At 44.0% G+C, this 23,574-nt stretch overlaps 6 non-coding genes across 6 annotated transcripts; all 6 read right to left on the bottom strand.

The window, feature by feature from the left end:
- Nucleotides 1-20,208: 20,208 nt before the first annotated feature.
- On the bottom strand, nt 20,209-20,290 carry trnas-aga (transfer RNA serine (anticodon AGA)). Its single transcript has one exon. It is a non-coding gene; the product is annotated as a tRNA-Ser (tRNA).
- A 194-nt stretch (nt 20,291-20,484) lies between these two features.
- trnat-agu (transfer RNA threonine (anticodon AGU)) lies at nt 20,485-20,558 on the bottom strand. Its single transcript has one exon. It is a non-coding gene; the product is annotated as a tRNA-Thr (tRNA).
- A 619-nt stretch (nt 20,559-21,177) lies between these two features.
- Nucleotides 21,178-21,251, bottom strand: trnat-agu (transfer RNA threonine (anticodon AGU)). The gene has a single exon. It is a non-coding gene; the product is annotated as a tRNA-Thr (tRNA).
- Nucleotides 21,252-21,472: 221 nt separating this feature from the next.
- trnat-agu (transfer RNA threonine (anticodon AGU)) lies at nt 21,473-21,546 on the bottom strand. Its single transcript has one exon. It is a non-coding gene; the product is annotated as a tRNA-Thr (tRNA).
- Nucleotides 21,547-22,275: 729 nt separating this feature from the next.
- Nucleotides 22,276-22,349, bottom strand: trnat-agu (transfer RNA threonine (anticodon AGU)). The gene has a single exon. It is a non-coding gene; the product is annotated as a tRNA-Thr (tRNA).
- A 600-nt stretch (nt 22,350-22,949) lies between these two features.
- Nucleotides 22,950-23,023, bottom strand: trnat-ugu (transfer RNA threonine (anticodon UGU)). Its single transcript has one exon. It is a non-coding gene; the product is annotated as a tRNA-Thr (tRNA).
- Between the last annotated feature and the right edge of the window lie 551 nt (nt 23,024-23,574).

The raw sequence follows: 23,574 nt of genomic DNA on the forward strand, positions 1-23,574 counted from the left end.
GCTGATGCCAAGACTGGGTCTAAAGGGCAGAAGTTGTACTAAGGTAAAGCTGGACTAGTGTCTGAAGTATTGAGACTCCTGTATCAATACTGACCCCTTCTGTTTTCTGCAGGTGACTCTCATGGATACTTCCATGGAGATTCCAACATGTGGCTGAACTCTGGCAAAATAAACTTGACCAATAAAATGAGGTCTGTGTACTGAATACTTTAACTCGAGGTTTGTTTTCACTTCATAGCTTTGAGTCTTCACCACACCCACTGAGGCTGACTCTGCTTTTGAAGGGCAAACTGAATACTGCTGCTTTAAATTCCACCACTAAATGTTTCCTTCCCCTCATGGTTGAATTGCATTACACAAACCCAGACCAAAATAACTTGAAGCTCAGTACAGTGGCCCTGCTTGACCTTGCACCATGAAGGTGTTACAGTTAAATCTGCACTCGATGGCCTTTTCCAAGCTTTAATTGCATGTGACTCATTAGCCTATGCTACGTAGCCTTGCCCCTCCTCTGCTTGGCACCACTTGGTGTCTTCTGTGTGCCTCATCAGAGCCATATCCGTCTAAATCAACTTGCCTTCTGTGTGTGCGGCCACTGTGCTTCATACAGACTCGGTCCTTAACATGGCATCACATCTTCCCATGTTGGTTTTCATCCTACACAAGACTTAAATATCTCCTCTGCTTTTGTTTTCCTGATTCTACCACATGTGGAAGATGCCTTTTCAAATTCCCTCGAGTGCAAAGCTACATGATCAATTTGCAAAATATTTTTCAACTCCTTCGATTCAGCTCACTTGCTATTAAACTAGCAATAGTTGGCACAATCAAACTTACAAAGTACTCGCCCACAGTAGGCTCTCCGATACGGCCCTCTAGAAAAGGTCTCCAAACAGTTCTAGCAGAGTCTCAGTGAATGGAAGTGTGGAAATTATTAGACCTTTTGCAGAGTGGACTGGAGAGCTGTCCAGGGTGTACCCTGACTCTTTCAATTGGCAGCAGGGATAGGCTAAAGCAGAGATACTCATAATGCGGCTCCTCAAGCTTTAATTGGTGGCTCACACTCGCATAGTAGCTTATAACAATATGGTAACAATTTTTTTTTCAAATAACATACAGGGAATACTCCACAGTATTAAGCATTTTTATTAAGGCTTAATGGTGTTTCCTAAAGGGGGCTTTGTTAAACCTGGCAACGCAGCCCGCTTAAACCACCGTCACACTTGACACTTAGCTTGATTGGCTCCCTGTTAAATTCAGAATAAAATTTAAGATTCTTCTCACATAAAGCTCTGAAGACTTCATACAGCCAAATCATGCTCTAAAAGCACAGGCGGGAAAAACAAGTTATTTTAACATAATGTCCCCTTTAAGACTTTGTCTGAGCATCTCAGGGATTTGCAGGGCTTATGACTTTAGAGCATTTTTCAAGCAAAATGTAACTCAATGTTTGATATAGCAATTAAAAAGAACAAACATGGAATGAAACAAAATACAAGGATTGTAAAATGACCACACTAATAAAAGCACTTGCAGAAAACAGTAAAATATTTACTCATCAATAAAAACAAACCGTGTACAAGACATGAAAAGAGCACATTAAAACAAGGCCAACAGGCCAATTGAGGAATCTATGGAGGCTTAAAATTCAAAAGATAGTTTTTATATTTTCATGGACAAACCAGTCCTCAAACCAAATTTATTTTTCTTAAATGCATCAGCAACACATCCTCTCGCTTAAAGTTTCTCCAACATCATTCCTGGACCATTTATGAGCACAAACTGCTGGCTAGAAATTTGAAAGCTAGATGAGGAGCTGGGTACTGGGAGAGCACCATTAGTTCTACCAATACTTTGCTCAGTGAGTTAGAGCAGAATAGCAAATGAAAGATTTCACGTTTACTCAGTAAACCATGTACACTTCCAACTGTACAAGCACTTGATAAACCAGGATACCAACTAGGAAATTTGACTTCCCATTTAGAAGTTGTAAATTCAGAGGATGCAACATCAATAGGCATGTTCTGGCACAACTGCAGAACCTGCCATTACAGAGTGGAAAGGCAACAAGTTGCCTATTAAAGCACAATAGTAGAGTGGTACTGGGTAGGGTTGTCAAAGAATATTCTAAATTTGAATAGGTTTTTAAAAAAAAAAAAAGACAAAGGTGAAAATGAATATTCGAATGTGGAAAAACATCTGCGCAGCCGCCGTCTGCCTTGAGTCGGCACACTGCATGACGGGGTCAGGGACAGGTCACAGGAGTCGCACTGTCTGGTAAAGCATCACTGCTGAAAGTTGATTCACATGAAGATTTATTTGTTATTGATGCAAAGAAAGTGATTTTAACCCCCAAAAATATATAAAGCCCCGCCTGGAAGTACTTCAGATTTTGGTCAGTTGATGGAAAAATTTGAGCCTTGAGACAAAGTTGCATACAAGCTACAGTTAGCTTATCATTCGACCACCAGCAACATGGTTAATTCTTGAAAATGTTCACCCAAATAGACTCGGCATAACATGAAACAAATTGTTAAATGTTTAAACTTGAATAAACTACCTATACAAGTAGTGAAGTCGGTTTGTCCCGTTGTGACAACCCGCCCAGTTCTGGAGCTATGTTGCCCAGTTTTCGTTTCTCTCATTGTTTTCTTTTTTTTATTTTATACAAGCGGACATTCCAGATAAAAACTCTTATTTTTGGCACAGCGCTGAGGCTGTTCAATCCCTCACCACTGAAACTCCGGTAGGTCCGTTGAATATGGCGACATCTTTCAACTTTCATATGTGATATTTATTACGCTCTGTATTTATTTTGAAAATGATGTTCATCCAGCACAGAAATGGAGGAACCATCTCGTATTTCCATACCTATCATCTGAATTCTGCACTGTAATGTTTATTTATATATATATGAAGGTGTGTGGCTTATGTAGCCTGATGGTTTTTTTTGTTGTTGTTCTGCAGCTCTTGCTGTGGAGCGGAAGAGAGTTGTGCAAGAGCCTGTACCTCCTTAGGAGACACGTAAAGTTTTTTTTTCCTCTCTAAGGACTTGATTGTTCATTTTATTTTTTTTGTTTGTCATTTAACCAATTAAAGGTCGACACCTTTGTGTGTTTGCTCATTATGTGGCCGTATAATAAGGAAAAGTATTGCAATTAAATGATCCCATTTGTCAGGAGGGATACCTGACTGGCACCCCAGAATTTTGTTGTGGTTTTGTTTATGAAATACTTTTGAAAACTGTCACACCGTTATTGATGTAAAGCTGCCGTTGCCTGGCAACATGCGTGTCATTGACATGTGCTAATACAGAGGTCTGTATACATCGTTTTAGAAGGAATATTCAATCATTTGACAGCCCTAGTATACCCAGAGACAAAAATAGAAATAATGTTCATTATCCACTGTCTAGCCATTACTTTAGCATTCCGTCTGCAGGGTTTGGGGGAAAAACCCAGACAAGGTCACCATATGACAAGACTGCTGAAGACAGCACTGGCCGTGGCTTAACTGTAGAAGAATATTTAAGGAGTATCCAGCCAAGCATTTCAAGCACAACGTTGGTTTGGCAAGCCTTCAGGTTTGCTACCGTGCACTCAGCAATCTCTAGAAGGGGTTGTGTCTGGCTGCCATGTACAGGTGTAGAGAAATGGCTGTAAAGGATGCTGTAGCTGATCGCTAGTCAATTGCGCAACTATTTAACACTTCCATAGCAATTCCTCTCAAGATGCAGAGCTTTGAGAAGCCATGTTTGAAACCAAAAGCAGAACGTCCGAGTCAAATATGCCAGGTGATGCCTGCCATTTGCCTTGAACCCAGATGGTGTACACAGGCCATTGTTTCCCTTAATCATTCTGAAGCGAGATCATTTGACAAGATTTTATTCAAAGACTAAAAAGAATCTTGTGCCGTTGGGATTCAGCTTTCCAATCTGAAACAGAACCAGATTAGTTCAAGCATTGAGATAAAGACATTTGCAGGTACCACTCAACATACCCTCTGCACATCATGTTCAGCTCTAGCGGGCACTTGGGAAGAACTTTTTCTGCTGCCCAGAACCATGGCTGTCAGTAATATGCTCCTTCAAGTAGTGGACGTCCTGAAAGTAGTCTTTGCCCTTCTCATGCTGCTGGCTGAAGGTGCTGTAGGTTCCAGAGGGGTACAAGCCATACAAAAGCCTGTAGTCAAAGTTAGGAGATCCACCCACACCAAAGCGTGGCACCAGTACGGTTGCGGATCCCGGTCCAGACCCTTGGCGGTCATCCGGGTAGCCGAACTCCTCGGTCTGCTGCTGGTAATTCCCGAGTTCAGCTTCCTTGGTGACACTGGAGGTCTCCCCTGACTGGAGGACAGGGCCAGGTGGTGACAGAGGGGCTGCAGGGAGAACGTCAGTGAGGCTGAGGGCTTGGGCTGACGCATCCTCAAAGACTGAGGGAGCAATAGCCCACTGGGTTTCTGTGTGGAGACATTTCACAGTTAGTCCTTTTCACAGCAGAAGTTCTGAAAGCATAGAGTCTCAACATCGCAGTTTCTTCGGATGTAAAGTTAAAAGCTCCACCCCCCTCTTCTACAAAGATTTTGAGCAGACTGAGGCCCCGTTTACACGATAGGAAGACGCAGATATTTTCCTGCGGTTTGGCCTCTCATTTACACCAAAACCCCGTTTTTTAAAATCACAGAAAACGATTATTTCTAAAACCTCCGGCCAAAGTGGAGATTTCTGATAACGCCGGTTATGTGTTGCCGTGTCAACTGGGAGAAACGGCGTTTTAGGTTCTTAAACGTCACATTATGCGCCAGAAATTGCTTAACGTCATGCGAACGCCTTATGTTTACAGTTTGTTTGGCTACTGATCAGGATCCGTGGACGCTCCTGCGTCCAGTATGCACTGACTGTCTATATTTCCCTCTTATTGCCTTCAGTTTTGTTGTGATATTTGCTCGCGTCATCTCCTCCTTCACATGAAGAAAGTCCTCGATTCTGAGAATTGTGATTGGCTTGCATGGCTTTATTCCTTTCCCTACACTGCCGCCAATAGGTTTGGCATAGTTATTATGGCGCTTGACGGCGTATTTATGCAGGTCGATGTAAATGACAAGTTTTTTGAAAACGATGTTATTATTGAAAACATATTTGTTTCTCTAAATACCCGGCTATTTAGAAATGTGGCCTGAATAAGCACAGGTGTAATGCTCGGGTTCCCTTTGGTGCCCCAGTAAGGCTGCTTAAAGTGAAGGGCCTTTCCTACAAGCAGAAGGGAGCCATTATTACACACCTGAGCATCATTTTGTGTTTTAATACACATGTTCTGGGGAAAAAAAAAAAAAAAAAAAAAAAAAAAATCCAAACACAGCAGGTTTCTGCTTCATAATAGAGCTCAGCAAGATTTGCTAGTGGCTACATGAAAACACACGGACACCTTTAGGCTTCCAAACATATTTTGGGCCATCTACACTCCAAGCAGAAGATTTACCTTGTGGTCCAGATTGGGCAGCTCCAGGTTGCAGAGCGCCAGCGTCAGATCCTACGTCAACAGGCACATAAGTGACAGTAGAGTATCCTGTTGCAGGCAGGCCAGAGCTGCTCAATGCTGGACCCGTCTGAACAGCCTGTGGGACACCAGAAGCTTGCACAGCCATTTGCACGGGCACAACGGAGCCAGAGCTGCTGAATCTTGGGTCTGCCTGAAGAGCACCTTGGACAAGGCCAGGAGCTTGGACAAAACCGGGAGCTTGGACAACCAGTTGCGTTGGCACAAGTGAGCCATAGCCGCTGAATCTTGGGTCTGCCTGAAGAACAGCTTGACTTAGACCAGAGGCTTGCACAGGTGTCGCCATATAAACGTCACTGGAAGCAGTGTAGGGCACGGTCACCGGGCGGCCAGCGGCTGCTCCCTGGTAAGAGCCAAAATTACCTGCAGCTCTTGTGCCGCTGCTGCTCTGGCCTGTTGATTTTGAACCTGGGTGCATGAGAACAAGTTTAGCAGAAGCTGATTCAAGCAAGCATGTAATGTTTTACCACAACAGATGATAGCACACCTTTAGTGGGAAAACCCCATGTAGCAGCAGTCAACAAGGCAAAGAGGGAAACCCTGAAATCATGTACAACAAAGAGTAAGAATGCAATATTAACTAATGTTTCAAATCAAACAAAAACTGTAAAAGGCAGCTTGTGCTTATACCTCAGGAGGAACCCAGCAGCTGTCATGGTGAAAACAAGCTATGAGAGGAAACAGCAAGGGTGAAGGTTTATAAATAATGCCACAGACCAGCCCAGACCAATCAAAGCTTAACGTGCTAACAACAGACAGCTGCTTGTGAGGGACTATCAGGACAGGTGGACGCTGGAGGCTCATCTGGTTGCTCTGGTATCAGCCTCATTGTCTCCTCTCGCCTCCACCCTCCTGTCTGTGCTAAAGGCACTTAGTCACTGCCAAATATTTTACTGTCGTAATATAGCTCTACCCAAATTGTCGTAATTCTCAGATTTTCTATTTCAGTTAAACGTAGAAGCTGGAAATAACATCCTCGATGTTGAGTTTTCACACCGACCCACTGACACATTTAACAAGTTAACTGAGGCCTGTAGAGTCTGAGATGTAGCTCTTATTGGTCCTTTAAAGGAGACATGTTTTGCCCTTTTTCGTACAATTTCCCGAGGTCTTACTGAAATGTATGAGACAGGTCAGGAGCTCCTGGTCTTATTGGCCAAGTTTTTCCCCCAAAAGTGTATTTTATTTCCTAAACATGATGCTTTTCTAACTTTAACCCAGTACTTTTAATGTTTTACACCTTTCGACCAAGTAGTTTTGGAAAAAAAGGTGAAAAACGAATGAAGGAAACAACGGTCTCACAGCAGTTCAAAGACTGGTGTCAAACACAAGTCCCGTGTTTAGGAGATGGTTGACTGTCCTCTGCATCCTTTTTAATCTCCTGACTTGGTCAGTATTACTTGTTGATAATCCAGCGGTGCAGGATGATGTTTCCTGTTAGTTTTGGCAGAACTGGTGCTCAGCTGCTGGCACAGAGGAATAACTGGCCCAGCAAAGAGCCTCCAACAAATAACCAACCGGATGATCCAGAACTTCCTGCAGCTAAACAAAGATAAAACAGAGGTCATTGTCAGCTGTTAAAAATCTGAGCCCAGCTTCAGGCTGTGATGTTAAAAAGCACAAACCAAGCAGGAATCTGGGTGTTATTATGGACTCAGAGCTGAACTTCAGCAGCCAGATCAGCTCAGTTAGGAAGTCAGCCGACTATCACCTGGAGAATATTTCCAGGATTAAAGGACTTCCTTCCCTGGTTACCTGTCAGATTTTATTACTCATTTTAAAAGCTTTGAATAGTTGGACGGTTGCCTCTGTCTATGATCTGTGAACTCCTTACTCCCCTGATTGCTGCTCACACGGCCCACTGTTTAATATAACTGACCTGTTCATTAGATGGAAATGAATCCCTGCATACTCCTAAAAATCACTTTATTTTCAGGCTTTTTCTTCTAATTAAAACCCCACTTTCATAATTACTCGGGACTCTTTGTAAAATGCAAATAAAACCAGAAAGATATGATCTTGGAACTATTAAAAAGTTCTATCTAATTAGAAATAGTGCAAGTTCGGTGCCATCTGTTGGTTTCCTTAGCGAGGAAATAGTTTTTGAATTGCTCTGTATGAATGAATTGGATTCATTCTGAATGGAATTAATTGGATTATAATTAAAAAGAATTGAACTCCAATTGGCCTGAATTGGACTTTATTACTGAAGTGCCCTGAGATGACATTTGTTGTAATTGTAATAGTTTATTTTGGCAACATTTTAAACAAACTGACATTATTCTGTCTTGGGAAACACTGCTGGTGGAAAACATGATACTGGCTGCTGAAAAACTGGCAGAAGTGGACCTTCCAACGTGACAGTGACAGGAAGTAATCAGCTGAAGTCGTCCAGAGATTAACAGAGAACACAAATCAACATTCTGGAATCCGGACTTCACTTCCATCCAGAATCTGTGGTTGGAACCACAGACCAGAAGAGACAGAACAGAAGCCTTCACAAAGTTGTGATGTCATCACTGTGGTGACATCACAATCGATGTCATCTCTGATCTTGTTTGACATCACAAAGTTTCTACAGGCCAGACATTTTCACTGCTTTTTCACAGCTGGTCAGGAGTTTATCTGAAGAAACACGTCCAGTTTTTGAAGCATATTTGAAAGTCACAGCAAACGGTTTTCACATCGCCTAAAAAACACTTAATTACTATCTTAAATAGTCATTTTAACAAGCACTTAGAAACAATGCTTACTTACTATCTTAAAAAAATGTGATTTGAAGTACTCATAAACAACAAGCAAAATGAGTCAAACCAAGAAATCATCTCCTCCACTTCAGTGGTGTGACATGGCAGACGACGATTTGCCCGAGGGTTTCTACACGTGTCCCATTACTTTTGGCAGTAAGGAAAGTTATGAGGAACCCACCAACTGTTGGAAAAAGAACAATCCCAGGTCTCTGCTGCAACTGGGACTCCTCACTCAGAGGATGTCCAGCTCCTGCAGGATCATCTCCAGGCCTCCGTAGTTCCTCCAGTCAAGTGGAAGTTTCCAGTTTCACAAACCGAGCGGATTCCCTCTAACGCCTCTGCTGCCGACCGAGATTATGGATCAGAGAAATGACAGAACTCTTACCGACAGAAGAATGACAAGATCAGCTATTTATACCATGGGATGGATATTCTGAGGACAAAGCTGCTGAAGAAACATTTCTTTCTGACAGGAGAAAAAGACAGAAGAGTGGCAGCAGTGGCGTCATTAGGCCTATTTTAGGGGGGCTTCAGCGCCCCTTCTATGCCATAGAAGAGCAGCAGAGTTATGTCGCTATAATAATGTAAAAGATTACGGCCAAGTGTTTAAAAAAGACATAAATGACAACGTACCTTTTGACTTTCTTCTCTTTCATTAATATGGTAGAGCTCCCATAGTCGATCCCCTATCCCACAGGTCGAGACCGCCTAGTGGCCTGGCGAACTTCCGTTGTGTTTTGAAGTTTGCAGCGTCTCTCTCTTGCATGTGTTTTGATGTTTGCAGCGCGTTTCTCTCTTGCATGTGTTTTGAAGTTTGCAGCGTCTCTCTCTTGCATGTGTTTTGATGTTTGCACCGGGTTTCTCTCTTGCATGTGTTTTGATGTTTGCACCGCGTTTCTCTCTTGCATGTGTTTTGATGTTTGCACCGCGTTTCTCTCTTGTATGTGTTTTGATGTTTGCAGCGTTTCTCTCTTGCATGTGTTTTGATGTTTGCAGCGCGTTTCTCTCTTGCATGTGTTTTGATGTTTGCAGCGCGTCTCTCTCTTGCATGTGTTTTGATGTTTGCAGCGCGTCTCTCTCTTGCATGTGTTTTGATGTTTGCACCGCGTTTCTTTCTTGCATGTGTTTTGATGTTTGCACCGCGTTTCTCTCTTGCATGTGTTTTGATGTTTGCAGTGCGTGTGCTCCGGTCGTTTTTGTGATTGCCGCATTTTTCTCTTGCAGCGTTTTACTGTTGGATTTGTTTCGCCGTTTGCAGCGCGTTTGCACGTGTCGGCCACCGTATCCAGCCCCCCAGCTAACAACAGAAAGTCCCATGTAATTGAAGGAGAACTGCGGTATTTTCAACATTAAGCCTCATTTATGAGTCGTCTGCAATGTTTTAGAACCCCCCTCACCTTTTTTTTTAATTTTACTGCTGTCTCCAGTATTTGCCTAATTTTGATTCATCTCAACCTGCTTCAGAATGGCAAGCATGGTGCATGTCCTAAAAGGTCCGTAAAAGCACCATAAACGTCCGTTTTCAAAACTCACCGGAGTGGTTACTGGTGTGCACTGGTAATCCATATCAAATTTTGTTGCGAAATGTTGCTTCTGTCGTGTTTTATTTGACATTTTGTAAATGTAAATGTTGTATTGAAGACTGGATGTTCGTTGATATTACTCCGCCACCGAACCCGGAAAGAGAAGATGTTTGTAGTTCTCTCGCACCGGAAATGCAAACCAGGATAATACACCTAGCAGCATGGTTTGAAAAGCACAACTGGTTAGAATATTCAGTCAATCACAATACAGTGGAAACCGCTTATAGTGGTCACGGATATAGTGATCAACCGCTTATATGGATCAAAAGGCTTGGGACAGAATCATTTCTATACAAATGCTGTTTAAATAATTCGTTTATAGTGATCAAGAAATCCGCTTATAATGTTCATTTTTGGCCATTTTATGAATGTAAACATGTGCAAAAATAATTTTAAAACTACGTGTAGCTATTTTTTTTTTACTCCCTTGATTCCTTTCTGGACGTCTGCTTCTGCCTCGCTAGCTAACGTAACGAGTTGACACCGGGCAGCAAGCGCGCGAATCATGGCTGGAAAAAGGAAGTCATGGAGGAGCATGTGTCCGAGGATGGGTGCTGGAGAGCGGATTGAATGCGCGTGTGACCACTGGAAGCTCCAGGCTGGTTCTTGTAAGATGGGAGGCCGGTGTTCATACGATTTCTCCTACTTGTCGAGAATTGCTACTTTGTGGTTTTGCGCATGCGCCAAGCCGATTTTCTAAGTTTCGTTTTCACGCCAAGTAGCTACTGTAGCACAAATCGACAGAGCACCGGCACGGAGGAGCATAGATCCGAGGATCAGGGGTGCTGAAAGGCGGATTGAATTCAAACTTTATTTTCTGACTTGTAAGAAAAAAAAAGCACCGGCGGCACAGCAGAGAATAAGTTACGTACTGTATTTGAGTTAGCCTACAGTATGTCTGCGCACTGCGCAGTACTGTAATTAAACTTGCATGATACAGTAATAAAATTCAGTAAATGCTGAAGGTATCCGTTTCATTTCATTTTTCTCATTGAAAAACGATACAAATGGCATTTAGATGATATTCTGCTTAAAAAAATAAGTGAAATACCTGTACTGTAATACAAATTCGGTTTTAGTAATCAACCGCTTATAGTGTTCAAATTGGCTCTGGACCAACGTGATCACTATAAGCGGTTTCCACTGTACAGCTTTCTGCTTCCCATGTAAAGTGTTTGGCAAAAACATCAAACATGATAGTTTGGTCAGTAGTGGTTGCAAGAACTGGAAGAAAGCTTTAGTCATCTTTGGCAAACATGAGGTTGCACAAACACATAAAGACAGTGTTGTTGCATGGAAGAGCTATCAGGCAACTAGAAAATAGGGAAATGTTGCACAGATGATAGCATCAGCAAATGTGAGTGAGATAGAAGAGAGAAGAGAATATCTCAGGCGAATTGTTGCAGTCACTTCTATGTTAGGGAGACAGGGACTCCCTTTTCGTGGCCATGATGAAGGAAAAGACAGCACAAACAGAGGGAATTTTCTTGCGTGCATGGAGCTTTTGAAGGAATTTGATCCTTTTCTGCAAAAACATAACCCCCCATCAAATGCTCAGTATACCTCAGCAACCTCCCAGAATGAGATGATTGACTGTTGTGCCCAGGAAGTCACGAGTGTCATTGTATCTGAAATGACAAGGTCCAAAATCTATGCCATCATGGCAGATGAAGCAAGAGATGTCAAATCAGAGCAGTTAGCTGTTTGCGTCAGGTATGTGTCAGATGGGGCAGTGAAGGAACGTTTCGTAGCGCTCGCGGAGATGAAGTAATTTGATGCCCAGTCCATTGCAAAGGAGCTGCAGCAGCAGATTCAAAAAAGTGGTCTTGCAGAGCTTAAGTGTGTAGCACAAACTTATGATGGTGCAGCTGTCATGAGTGGGACCACTGGAGGTGTACAAGCACATTTTAGAAGGCTCCCCCCTGAAGCTATCTATGTGCATTGTTACGCTCACGAACTCAACCTGATGTTGTGCCATACTTGCAAGGTCATCCCAGAGACTGTGGAGCTTTTCAGCTTGTTGGAGTGTGTTTACTCTTTTTCAGCACCTCCCTAGTGATTCATCATAAGTTCATGGAGGCTCAGACAAGGCTTGGATTGAGAACAGTTGAGCTTGTCCAACTTTCAAACGCTCGCTGGGCTTGTCAGTTGCCGTCAATCAGTGCAGTTCTTGACACAATGTCTGCCATTTTGGAGTGCCTTTCTGCTATTAGATCCCCCATGGCTGTTGGTCTCAGAGCAAAGCTCTATAAGTTCTCAGCAGTCTATGGAATACTGATGTTTCAGGCCCTTCTGTCTGTAACCGAAGGACTCCACAAGCTCCTTCAGAAAGAGACTTTAGACCTGGCAGAAGCTTTGATCTGCAAACAAGCAGTGTGTGACACACTTAAGGGAAAACGCACAGATGCATTTGCCACAGAGCTTTATGACAGAACCAAAGCCCTATGCCACACACTCAGTATCCCTGAAGAAGGTGCCAGGACAAGGCATAAACAGAGGAAAATGGGTGATTTTATGCTGGAGACAACTGCAGGTGCACGCAATGAATTGAACAGCTCAGACACATTGAAAAGAGAGTTACTTTTCCCGTGTGTGGAAAGGATGGTTGGCGAGCTTGAGCAAAGATTTTGCAGTGTAGATGCAGGGCCACTAAAAGGCATCCAGGCATGCAGTCCGAAATCTGAGAACTTCTTGAGTGAATCACACTTGAATGAGCTTGCAAAACACTTCAGCATTGACCTGAAAACAGAGGAGGTTCTGGTGGCCAGAAACTTTCTTGCCCGGAAAACAGAAGCTGGATGTTCATCCAAAGATATGTTGACTGTGCACAACCTCCTTTATTCAGACATGTTTCCCTCTCTGAAGGCAACCATCCAAGTTGCTTTAACAGTGCCTGTAAGCAGCTGCTCGTGTGAAAGGTCCTTTAGTGTACTGCGCCGGCTGCACTCCTGGCTACGCCAAACAATGGGTCAGAAAATACTTCACAGTCTTGCAGTCATGTCGATTGAAAAAGAGGCACTTCAGCACCTAAATCACAATAGAGTGATAGACGCCTTTGCCACCCTTAAAAACAGACGACATTCTTTGATGCTTCCACCCACCAAGTAACTGCCAATTGTAGCCATGTTATTTTAAAATGGTGTACTTAGTGAGAACACAGTGCTTTTTTTGCATAGTTTTGTATAATACATGAATAAGAAGCATTGGTTAAATACGGCACTGTAACTATGCGGGTTTTTTCTTTTTGTTGTTGTTAATGCTGTAAACATACAGTACTTCCTGTGTTTGTTGTTGTACTGTACTAAAGATGTTGTTAGCTGTTTGTGAAATTAAACGTTCGCTCACATCCTGTGCATCTCCTGGGGGCTTAGCCCCCCCTGTCCTTAAAACCTAGTGACGCACCTGAGTCCAACCTATGAGGCTATAAATGCAAATGATAAACTGGAAATCGAGGCTCTGTCTGACGGATTCCTGCGAGAGTTCTGTCGTACCGAGACCAGCGCTGAAATACTTAACTTGTTGCCATCAATAAAGACTTCATTTTCACTTGAATTACTCCGGTCCGTTCTTGAGCTTCCAATCAAAAGAACCGAATCTAACACAGCACACAACTTGACATGCAAAGCCGACGAGAATGGGATTGGAACCCATGCGTGCAAAGCACAATGGATTAGCAGTCCATCGCCTTAACCTCTTGGCCAAAAATGGGGCAAAAGGGACTACATGGCGAGGGGAAAGAAAAAAGGGGGGAAAGAGAGAGAAAGAAAAAAAACTATATATTTTTTATCTACTCTTCTATCTTCTCAACATTGTTTACACACAGTTCTGCACTTGTTTGCAAGGTTTATCATCACTTTAATTGTCATGTCTCTTGTGGGATACGAACCAGTGCTGTGGCAATTTCACTTGCAAGCCCCTTTCACACTGAGGAATAACCCGCGTTTAATCCGCGAATTTAGCGTGTTCGCTGTTGCGTTCACACTGCCGACCCGGGCTGCCGCGTCAACTCGACTCGCCTTTCGACCCGCGTCGGACCCTAGTCTTTTTGCCGAGCCGAGTTTGGTGTGAACACAATCGACGCGGGTCGGACGTGGGCATGGCGTGAGGAGTTTAAAAGGCAGAATGGACAGCTGATTCAGAACAACAGCGACAGGTGAGGACAAGTTTTACTCTGTTTTAGCCTACATCAAGTTCGAGACATTTTTTGATATGGCCAACTGGGGAGACAAGGAGGTCCGCGAGCTCCTCAGCCCCCGAGCAGAGGACGTTATTTACCGCCACATTTCGGGGACTATAGTGCTCTTGTATTCTCCGCATATGTTCTTCGGCGGCATCCCACGTTGTAACCATCCACACCCCGTAAAATAACATCTCCATGAACTGCATATACAATTGCAAAAACGAGTCCTCAAGGTGTATTGAACCCTACCTCCGGCGCATGGCTTGTGCCTACGTCATTGTACACGCCCAGCATTTTATGTGTTTCGTGTGACGCTCTGCCACTAGGCAACGCCCCCTGAACTCGGCTTCAGGCGACACGGGTCACCCTGACACGCCAAGCGTTCACATTGCTCGACGCGGGTCGAAGGTGCAATTTGGACCCGCCAAGGTAGCGGTTCGCAGTGTGAAAGGGGCTTCAGCTTGCTCTCTCGTCTCGCAATGTATTTTGGGTAACGTAGTCATTTTTAACACAGGAACTCTTTTTCCATACAAATCACCAAAGTAATAACCCTGTTATTATGCAATTACGCACATGAAATGCATTTAATATGATGAAATGAATATGATACAATATTCAAATAATTAACTCAAATTGCCATATGCTACATTTAAAGTTAAAACAGTATTAACAATCTATAACTGTAAATGTAAATCACTCCCACATCATGTTTCCCCTCCTTCTTTATTGTAATCTCAATTATTTGATAGACTACATCTGTGCAGCACAAATAAATAAAACTAATTCCAAATTGAGCAGCAAAGAGTGTTGTGTTTTGTGAATAAATGTAAATGATTCTGGCTTTGGTTTTCACAATCACATTCAGTGGACGACACTCGCTTCAAGAGGAAATTAAATAAAAACATGAAGGCTGTTCTTGGCAAAAATTATTAACTTTAATTTAACATACACTATATACATATCGTTCAGGAGGTCAGGAGTGCATTAAGTATGTACATGCCCGTCCCTCCTGTCTCACTGAAACATAACCGAACAGAACAGAACTTTTGGCACCCTCACGCACACACACACACACACACACACTCACTCACTCACTCACTCACACACTCACACACTCACACACACACACACACGCAGCAGCTCCCACACTGTGCACCTCAGCTCTGGCCCTGTCATATATCCACGCCAACAGACAGAGAGACGGACCGGAACAACCCAGAGACAGACAGACAAACACCAGAGAGAGCCAAGTAATGGAGACATTAGCCGCTTTCGGACTGTAGGAACCTTTGGCAGTTCTAATAACCTTTTAATCCGCGGGGCCGTTTTCTCCCGTGTTCGGACATACAGGAACTCGGGGCTATCTCCCTCAGTTCCTATAACTATTTAGTTCCTTCTCCGAGGTCGGGTCTTTTCATGGTTCTATAGAACGAATCTAACGGAGGTGTGTGGTGGTCGGTAGCTACGCCCCATGTAATTCTATCACGGCTGAAATGTTTCCTCATAGACACAGACACAACCAGCGGGTGTTTAATAAGTTAAACTTACACTGGTCTCATTTGTCTGCAGTGCTCTGCTCTCCTTTCTTCCTTCATGAAATGAAAAAGTATCGTCTCCTGCCTCTCTCTGTGAGCTCTTCCAGCCTCGATATTAGACGCCTGATGTGATTGTCCATGATTAATATCACCATCATGCAGACCATAAACACGGTGGCCTCCCCGCTCTCCATATTAGCTTCTTGGTGGTGTTTTTTCTACTCTCCTTACTTTTACCGTTTTGTTTTGTGTTTGAATGTAGCGGTAAACGGCTAACGGCTAACACGTCACTGAAGCAGAGGGCTGCGCGCGGCGCATCAGTCCCTATCAGGTCCCGACTCATGTGCGAATGCAGACTGAAACAGAGGGACAGTTATCAGAACGAAATTCGAGTAGGGCAGTTCTGATAACTGCGTTCCTATAACTACTCTGTCCGAAAGCGGCTTATAGGCCTCCACTCTTCCTCCAGCCATCCAGGGTCTGTCCTGACTCTGGACTGTACCACCGCCCCTTTAGCTGGGTGTGTCCAGTCTGTTTGTTTTTGTCCTGGCCACACACTTTGCAGGTGTAGTGGTATGTCTCCTTTTTCAGCCTCTTCCGTGGCTGTTCCCCCCTTGCCATTCGCTCCTCATCCTCCTGGTTAGCTTTGTCAGCCTCCAGGCAGGTTGCCTTGGCTGGGCACCTGGAAGGCGCTCTGGAGGAGCTTGTGGTTGAGGAGCCTGAGAAAAAGGAGGAGCATGTGTAGATGGAAAGTGGGGAAATGGGGGAGCATATGAAAAGGGAGCTCGCTGGAACGGAGCTGGCCCAAATTGTGGAGGGGACTGAGGAGGTGGAGGTGGCGGAGAGATGACTGCAGGCTTGTTTGAATGCGCTGGCGGGGGAAAGCTTCGCCCTCGCGGTTTTCTGGCTCCTCAAAGGTCATCTGTTCATGTGCATGTTGCACAGGGGCAGCCGGGAGAGTGCTGATTGGAGGGAGAGGCTCCTTGGCCAGGTGCAGCTGTTGAGGGAGAACAGTACCTTTCAGCAGCATGTTCCTGTCCTTCCTCTTGTCCCTCCTAAGCAGCCTACAAGACAAACATTCATTATTTTATATGTGTAAGCCTATCATCCCCCAGGTTATTACATACAGCGTATTACATATTTTCCAACAAGCATGCAGGTGGAGGGTTTTCTTGGTTTTTCTTGAGGTTAAATATTGATATACATTTATATACAGTATATATGCCTTAGCTGTATGGGGAAGGTAAATGAAATAACATATACCATGCAGAGACCGTGGTGTTGTTCACCGGCACCAGAGCCAGCGTCGTCTGGACCAGGACAACCCTGCTGTCCTCCAGCAGCTGTCTAATGTGGCTGTACACACTCACAGTCCACTGAGGCATGGGCAGGGTTTTCCGTTCATGTCCTTGGGCCTGTTGCGTGACTGCTCGAACTCCTTGGCCAGTCTGAGGCAGACACACTCACTGACCCTGTGGACTTCGAGGTCCTGGGCTGCTTGGCCGTGAGTCATGTATATTTTGTTGGAGAGAAGTATGATATGATCTGGACTGTGAACAAGGTTGTAAAGCAGCAAAGAACCAAGTGACAATGTCAGTAGAGATTGCAATAAAGTAATTTACACTTAATAACATGTGCTGTCTCTTAATCAATGATTTGCATTGAACCAAAATGATAGAAAGCACCTCTCTGCAGCCTGCTGTCCAGGAGCAGAGCCACTCGGCTTCCTCGGTGCTCTCCACGGTCCTCCTGATGCCCGTGCTTTCTTCCCTTCTGGGTGTAGCTAAATGGTGAAAGAGACATCCATATTCTTCATCCAGCCCATGGAATGTATGTTTAATTCTGGTGTACAAAATAATTACTATTTTGTACCTTGTCCATGGGATGGAGAGCTGTGTAGCGGTGGACTATTTCCTCCTCCTCCTTGGCTGACAAGGCTGTGATGGTGCGATTCAAGCCTAGTAGGTAGGATGCTAGGGCATCAACTGCCTCCCATCCTGCAACACCTCGAGTCACATTGACTGGTCTGAAAAGTGATAAGTGAGAAAAAGAATAACCAAGCAAATAAATGTACACTCTTGTTTCTAATATGTGAGCCATGCTGATTTTACATTCATTTATCTTATTAAAATGTAACCACATTTACTTCAGTTAAATATTGTGTTTTAGAGTAAGGTGTTGCAGAAAGTGTTATTGACCTCTGTGACGAGGGGTCCGGGTTCAGCGTCACCCATCACAGCACTCGGAGGATCACCAGCCCCTATCCCAGCTGACTGGCCGACAATGTCAGGCGTGCTGATGGTGTCATCCGGCTCATCCTCCTCCTCAGGCATCTGCGAGGGGACTTCAGGGACCTGCGATGGAGCCAGGAGGTCACCTCTGTTGGTCTGGGCCAATAAATATTCCACTCCTATGCGCTCGCCTGTAACCAGTATAAACACAAATTTGAAGAAAGGACATGCATACACATCCATCTCCAACATGAGTAGCACAATCATCACACAGCAGAAATGCATGTCCTCTGAGTAGGGGGTAGCCTAAGGAAGAGAGGAGGAGGGGATGGAATGCTCTGGTCAATCAGTGTTGCTTAGTTTGTTGTGATCTCTTACTCTTAGGTTTCCCGGGTGGAGTGAACTCTGGCACCAGAGCACAACCATGGACGCGCTGGCTGAGGTTGTTCAGGTGGGACATCAAGCGAACGTCAAAGCTTCTGAGGGTTGAAGCCCCCTCCACGTCTACTGCTCCCTTGGCCCGGCCCATGTTCCACCTCGATGCCCCCTCCAGCATATACATCTGCATATGCACAGCATTGCAGCCTAAGAAACAAAATACTAAGTGAATACATATGAATACCCAACAGTGTTAATTGTGTTATTTTGGATAATTGAACAACACATTCTCTGTCATATTTAAAAAAGACATACAATACAGTAAGTATGCCTAGATGTGATTGTACCTGGGACGAATGCACACTGGTGCCGGTGGAAACTCTCCAGGGAGGAGGACCCCCTACCACACCTCAGGACGTCCAACTCCTTGCCGCCCTTCTTGAGTGTCCCCACCTTTGTGTACAGTGATACACCTGCAGGGTGCTGCTTCTCCCAGACGTGGGGCATGCTGTCATGGTTCACCAGACGCAGCCCTGTGGTGTCGGTCAGGTCCCACACTGATTCCAGGAGCCCGAAAATCATACGCCGCATCTCCTCCACTCCACGTGTCCTCCTCCTGCAGTGCCTCTTCAGTTCCTCTGGGCTGATGGATGCAAGGAGCTGTTCTTCAGTTGGTGGGTGTCCGCTGTGGCTGTTCCTCCACTCCCCTCTCTTGGCCTGCTTCAGGCGTTGCACATCCTCTTGGTCCCATTCAAAGACACAGGAGGAAATCTTGGCACAAAAGGTGCCATAGAGAGGGTGGTGCTCTGTAGTGAGGCCGGCCATAGAGAGGGTGGTGCTCTGTAGTGAGGCCGGCCATAGAGAGGGTGGTGCTCTGTAGTGAGGCTGCAGCTAAAGTGCCTCATGAAGTGGAAGCTGTCCAGCCGCACTGCAGACTTCCACGGGTGAAACAGCTTTGTCACAGAAGACACACCTGTGAAAAACAACCATTCATAATAACATAGACCACAACATCTGTGTGTGGTTACACCAAGTAAACTCCCATTTGCCTGTACCACTTCTCCCCAAAGTGACATTTGTATTATTTAAATACATTTACTGCAAATGGTTGTAACAGTGTGTGTGTGTGTGTGTGTGTGTGTGAGAGAGAGAGAGAGAGAGAGAGAGAGAGAGAGAGAGAGAGAACAAGCAATTTTCACCCACCTGACTGGTTGCAACAGTCCCGGTCAACGTAAATAACTTCAGGCTCAGCTTGGCCAGCGTTCTGGTACCGAGTGACGATGCCCTGGCACAGATCCTCCAACCCTGCACCTTTACCCGTTGTCAACAGAGAGTTTAACACCTGGCCAAACTCATTTCCAATGTTGGTCATCCAAGCAGCACTGTCCCCGATCTCGCCAGCCAGCTTCTTGGTGATCTGTAAAACACAATACAAGCACTAAGAAGTAAACCAATTTCCTGTAATTATACATGTTCTATTTTATATACTTTTTTACTGTTGAAACCCATACCTTCTTGGTCAAATCCATTTTGAGAATTCTCCCATAGGTGGATGTGATGACCCCCTTCATCTCATCCACATGGCTGAGGATGTCGTTGGAGTGGACAGTCTCAAACCACTGGGCGAGTGGAAGGGGCCTGAAGAGGAGACCCAAATGGATTTCAAATCCATCGCCTTAACCTCTCGGCCACGACAACCACATACACGTGTGTTCACCCTTAACATTCAATGGTTACAACTCATCATCTTCATGAAGGACTTTAACTCCTGAGACAGACCTAAGTTATGGCGATCAAGAAAAAGCTTTTTTGTTTGTTTGTTGGAAATGGTCAGTCTTCAAAATGGGTCAGAGGAAGGAGTTGTGTCTTCAGAGATCAATCTGTGCAGAAGTTCATGTGATCAACGACACGTCTGCCCTTTGTTTAATCAAATGGTCCAAGGAACTTGTGCTTCTTTCCAGGTTAACTTTTAGCAACCCTGAGTCAATAATGTTATCGTTGTCGGCAGGATTTGAACCTACGCGGGGAAACCCCAATGGATTTCTAATCCATCGCCTTAACCGCTCGGCCACGACAACGAGAGCTTGATGTTATTCAAATTATCTCTATATGTGAAAACATTGGATTAAGTCCCAGTTCAATCTTCTGTACCTCAAGAATAACTAAAGCCATGATATGAAGTGCCACCAAGTACAGACTGCTTTGGAAGTCCAGCACGAAGCACTGCTGTACACAGTTATGGCACCATGTTGGCGTACATAATAACACCTTAAGGCACTGCTAGGATTTGAACCCAGGATCTCCTGTTTACTAGACAGGCACTTTGACCAACTAAGCCACAGCGCCACATGATTCATAAAACTGATGAAAGAATAAAGAGCAGGAACTCAATCCACCTCAGAAAATGTTTTTTGTGATTCTGTACCTCAAGAATAGTTAAAGCCATGAGTAGAAGTGCCTCCAATTGGTTCAAAACTTCATCATATTTTGCAGATATTGTTGGGTTTTCAACTCAGATCCTGCTGTTCATGAGGAAGTCACTTTCACCAGTTACAGCCAGATCTCATGAAGCGGTGTACTTATTACACGCCAAGTCATTTACTGTGTTTTTACAAGGCTTTTTTATGCTTTTGCATATTATTTTCCGCTACATATTTCAAGGAAATGACGTCCTGCCCTCAGCTTTTACTCTAACTCTGACTATTTCACGGTTTGTACATTCATTTTGATGTTATGTAGTGTGACAGGAGGAGAAGCTCCACCGTACTGTACCCTAACCAATTGACGTGTTATGTGAACGGAGGAAAATTACACTCTGAAAGTATAAAATAGGCATAAATGAGACTTTAAAAGCTGTGTGCTATTTATACGCACTTTCAATAAGTGGACCAGTGAAAACAATTTTGTTGAAAGCTGATACTAAGCTGTTTTATATGCTAAGTCATAGCTTGCTCTGAAGGCCTAAAGGCACTGCTGGGATTTGAACCCAGGATCTCCTTTTTACTAGACAGGCACTTTGACCAACTAAGCCACAGCGCCACATGGTACATAAAACTGATGAAAGAATAAAGAGCAGGAACTGGATAAATTTCAGGAAATGAGCTCCAGAGACTCTCCCAAAACTAACTGTGACTTCTAAAAACATTTTTATCATTCTGACCAAAGAACTCATAATAACCATGATGCTCATTTAAAGGTCCATCATTTGATGAAGACCAAAAATGCAAAGCATTCAGTAGAACACTGATAACAACAGATTCAGGCACTGCTGGGATTTGAACCCAGGATCTCCTGTTTACTAGACAGGCACTTTGGCCAACTAAGCCACAGCACCACATGATTCATAAAACTGATGAAAGAATAAAGAGCAGGAACTGGATCCACCTCAGGAAGTGTTCTTTGTGATTTATTTCCAATATTCATGTGATCTCTGCATAAGTCAGGGCTTGATGTTATTCAAATTATCTCTATATGTGAAAACATTGGATTAAAGCAATACTATGTAACATTTCTGCCTTAAAATAACAGCTTAAAAAAAATTGTGCGGCTAGAATGAGTTTTAATATTACGATTGGCCTGTCTCCTATGCCCTTCGGGGGTCTGAGTTGGAAAAACTGCGCTATGTAACTTTGCTGGACCGGCCCGGGAGCTGAGCGGAAGTACTTCCACTTGCTTTCTGGCACACATACCGCAAAAACAAATAGACCCCTCTCACGCTCCCAGGTACATTTGATTACTCTTACCTTCTCGGTCGACATAGCTTGCACCTTCTGACTCCTCGCCGGTTCGTCAACAAACGTGAAACGTGAAAGTGAAAGGGTGTTGTATTTACGACAGTGTAACCGTACATTACCTCCAAGCCTGTAGGGGGAGCTCCATAATGGGCTTTTTGAGAAGTTACATTGTATCGCTTTAAGTCTCAGTTCAATCTTCTGTAACTCAAGAATAGTTAAAGCGATGAGATGAAGTGCCTCCAAGTACAGACTGCTTTGGAAGTCCAGCACTCCTGAAGCACTGCTGTAAACAGTTATGGCACCATGTTGATGTACATAATAACACCTTAAGGCACTGCTGGGATTTGAACCCAGGATCTCCTGTTTACTAGACAGGCACTTTGACCAACTAAGCCACAGCGCCACATGGTTCATACAACTGATGAAAGAATAAAGAGCAGGAACTGGATCCACCTCAGGAAGTGGTTTTTGTGATTCTGTACCTCAAGAATAGTTAAAGCCATGAGTAGAAGTGCCTCCAATTGTTTCAAAACTTCATCATATTTTGCAGATACTGTTGGGTTTTCAACTCAGACCCTGCTGTTCATGAGGAAGTCACTTTCACCAGTTACAGCCAGATCTCATGAAGCGGTGTACTTATTACACGCCAAGTCATTTACTGTGTTTTTACAAGGCTTTTTTATGCTTTTGCGTATTATTTTCTGCTATATATTTCAAGGAAATAACATCCTGCCCTCAGCTTTTACTCTAACTCTGACTATTTCACGGTTTGTACGTTCATTTTGATGTTATGTAGTGTGACAGGAGGAAAACCTCCACCGAACTGTACCCTAACCATTTGACATGTTATGTGAACGGAGGAAAATAAAGGCATAAATGAGACTTTAGAAGCTGTGTGCTATTTATACGCACTTTCATTAAGTGGACCAGTGAAAAGGATTTAGTAGAAAGCTGATACTAAGCTGTTTTATATGCTAAGTCATAGCTAGCTCTGATGGCCCACAGGCACTGCTGGGATTTGAACCCAGGATCTCCTGTTTACAAGACAGGCACTTTGACCAACTAAGCCACAGCACCACATGGTTCATAAAACTGATGAAAGAATAAAGAGCAGGAACTGGATTCACCTCAGGAAGTGGTTTATGCGGTTTTATTCCGAAATTCATGTGATCTCTGCATCCTCACTGGCACAGAGGTTTGCACAAGGTGCAAGAATTTTACTGACCTGAAGGAGTGTACTTTTGAAGTAAGCTGTATGTAGCATAGTCATAATTTTGGTAATCTAATGCAGGCACGTCACCAGACACTTTTTACCGGGGCACGTGCCTCTGTAAACATGCGTTGTGCCCCTGTAAAAATTCCCAAATACATCCTTCAGACTACGCCATGACTGATATGTGCCAAGGAAGAATAACATAGGCACGATTTTCCCCATTTCAACCACGTAACCTACTTTAGCCAATGCTGCATAGGTCTACCAAAGAGTGAAGTGAGGAGGTTGTATTCGCAGGCATTGGGTGCGTCGCCTGTTCAGTGAATGGACCGTGTGTGACACATAGCGCGCAATTTGGAAGTTAAGATAATATAACTTCTCAGACCATATAAGGAACTCTTAATTTAAGTTTTTT

This window comes from Odontesthes bonariensis, chromosome 11 (assembly GCF_027942865.1).
Source record: "Odontesthes bonariensis isolate fOdoBon6 chromosome 11, fOdoBon6.hap1, whole genome shotgun sequence".
NCBI lineage: Eukaryota > Metazoa > Chordata > Actinopteri > Atheriniformes > Atherinopsidae > Odontesthes > Odontesthes bonariensis.